General features: G+C 44.4%; 1 pseudogene; it reads right to left on the bottom strand.

Moving 5' to 3' along the window:
• LOC106501973 lies at positions 1,264-1,644 on the bottom strand (annotated as a pseudogene).

Raw genomic sequence — 2,958 nt, 5'->3', positions numbered from 1 at the left:
TTCTACTGGATTTAAGCAAAAGAAAAATACATTTATAGAAGGTCTTCTCACAGAAGGCAAGGGCAAGGATGCAGCTGGACCTCAAGGTGACCTGGAGTCAGTGACTGCAGAGCTGCTGAAAACCCAGGAAGCCCCTCTCAGCTCTCACCATTGTCTCTGTCTGAATATATGCTTCCTTCTTTCTCTCTACTAACTTTATCTCCATCCCAGTAAACAGAGTTGTTTTTTTTTTAAGGGTCTATCTCTGCTTATGTATTCTCCATTTAAGAGAACAGATAGGCAGACAAAAACAGGAATCCCCTACACTCAATTTTAGAATCTTAAGGAAAGACTATGAGTAACCTGCTTTAGTCAGGTGCGTGGTTCTCTCTGTAGAGGGTACTCCTGGAGTGCAGCACTCTGTGCAAGAGAGTATGGATAATGTGAATGTGAATGATGCCCCTTGGACTTGAGCCACCATTCTGAACCAGTCCGCTAGGGTCTGGAAGCAGAGGCCCGTTGTGAGAGCCTGGCAGTGGGTACTCCTCTCCTGGCATCATAGTGGGGAGAGGGAAGCGGATCTGCAGGAAAGAGAAGTTATCATATGAGAGGGAATTATCGGGTACTCAGGTGACAAGCTCACTGATGTTCATTACAAGAGTGGTATGCTGATTTACCTATATTAGATAAAGGGTAGGCAAACTACATACAGCCCATAGGCCAAATTCGGTCTGCTGGGTTTTTGGAAATACAGGTTTATTTGAACACAATCATACTTATTTCTTTGAGTGTTTTTTATGGCTGCCTTTTTTCAGTACTGGCAGAGTTAAGCAGTTGCAGCAGGAATCCCATGGTTCACAAAGCTACAATATTTACTGTCGGGCCCATTACAGAGGAAATTTGTTTACCCCTGTATTAGACCCCTGCTACTCAAAATGAGGTCCATAAGCCAGCAGTCTTGGCATCACCTGGCAGCTTGTCGAATCTCCACTTGCACCTGATGAGTCAGAACTTGTTCTTTTTTCCCCCAGTGAGGCATTTTCTTTGCGTGTATGTATTACTTCCCAAGTGGCGCAGTGGTAAAGAATCTGCCTGCCAACGCAGGAGACTCAGGAGATGTGGGTTCAATCCCTGTGGAAAGATCCCCTGGAGGAGGAGATGGCAACCCACTCCAGTATTTTCACCTGGAGAATCCCATGGACAGAGGAGCCTGGTGGGCTACAGTCCATGGGGTCACAAAGAGTCGGACACAACTGAATGATTGAGCATACACATATTATATCCCTAGAAAAAGAAGCCCAAGATTTTCCCACCTGTGTGTTTTCATCTTGCTTCTTTGTGGTCCTTGATGCCAGCTAAGGTTATCAGTATAATGAAACCAAAGTGACTGGATGGTAGCAGGTTATTCTGTCATTTTTCTAGATCTTTGAGTTGTACATCAAATCTGGGTCTGATCTCCACACTTGTGTAACTTGCCTGTGAGGTTCACAACAATTTTCCCAGCTCTGTGATCATCAGTGACTTTCAGACTGGCCAATTTAATCATGCTCCATCATCACAGTTAGACACTGGATGTTGGCTTTGGAGTACAGGCTAATAAGAACCTCTCTTTTTGGCATTGTTGATGCTCTTGAGAATATCAGTCAGGACATTTGTGCACACCATTATGACAGCACAGAAAGATGGCAGACAGAACCTGCTTTTTAACATGATCCCCAGGTGATTCAGAGGCACACTAAGATTTGAGAAGCACTATATTAAACTCCTCAATGGGCACAATCAATATTATTGAAGCTTTTGTTTCACACCAGCCCCTTTGAACCTGCTGGGACATGATGCAATCTCCCACGCACATTAGACTAGTGTGCTACTATCTCTGGATTCGATGCAGTGGGTTTTTTTGGGAATACGTCATGGAAGAGTGTCATTGCAGCCAGCCAGAATCAGCCCAGACAAAGGGATACCTGGCTACAGTTTGTTAGGTACCTACTCATTCGTTCAGTTATAACAAATATTTATTGAGAGCATGCCTTGTGCTGAACATTGAACTACAAATAGTGAACAAATTGGCCCAGCCTCAGTCCTCCCAGCTGTGAGTCTTTCATACATCATCTCATTTAACTCTTCCTATAACCGGGATGTCCCTGGTGATCTGTAACTCCGCACTCCCAATGCAGGGGGCCCGAGTTTGGTCCCTGATCAGGGAACTAGATCCCACATGCTGCATCTAAGATCTGGTGCTGCCAAATAAAAAATAAACAAATAAAATTATTTCTGTGATCTATGAGGTGGGGACTTCAGTCCCCATGAGGACATTGAGGCTCAGAGAGGTTAATGACTTCCTCAAAGTCATGTGACTGGTGAGTGGCAGAGCTGAAATAGAATCTATGTCTACCTGACACCATGGTTTATGCTTTTTCCTATGCAGCACTGCTAGACATGGTTCTAGGAGATTATAATCTAAATTAGGTCTACAGCCAGAGAGCCAGTGTTTTATAGATAAGAAGCAGAATATTCTTATCTCCTACTTCCCAGATACAGTCAAGATGATGCTGTAAGATTGGGGAAGGCTGGAAACTAGAGGACCCTCTCTTCAAAGTGACAGACCTGGCACCTTTATCAGTGAGAAAGACAGATAATTCTGGTTCAATTACTTCTTCCAGACACTTGGAATGAGGGATTTACCTAAGGTCCTAGGATAGGACAAGAACAGACTGCTCTGGGGAGAAAAGAGTCAGGGTTAATGCTTCCTCCTCCAAGAGACTCTCAGGATGAACCCCATTCACTGGGGTCACCCTGCCTTTCTGACTCTTTCTGACTCTGTTCTATTCAGATCCTTCCCTGGGTCCCCTCCACTGACTCAGCCCTTCCTTCTTGCATTCTCCTCAGTCATTCCATTGTATTCTCTGGAACTTCCTTTCTGAGTCCTATAGATACGCCTCTTCTAAATACCAATATCCTCAATTGGAGAAGAGAGAT

The sequence above is a fragment of the Capra hircus genome, chromosome 3 (assembly GCF_001704415.2).
Source record: "Capra hircus breed San Clemente chromosome 3, ASM170441v1, whole genome shotgun sequence".
NCBI classification, from domain to species: Eukaryota; Metazoa; Chordata; class Mammalia; order Artiodactyla; family Bovidae; genus Capra; species Capra hircus.
The sequence above is the reverse complement of the archived record's forward strand: the minus strand, read 5'-3'. Positions and strand labels throughout refer to the sequence as shown.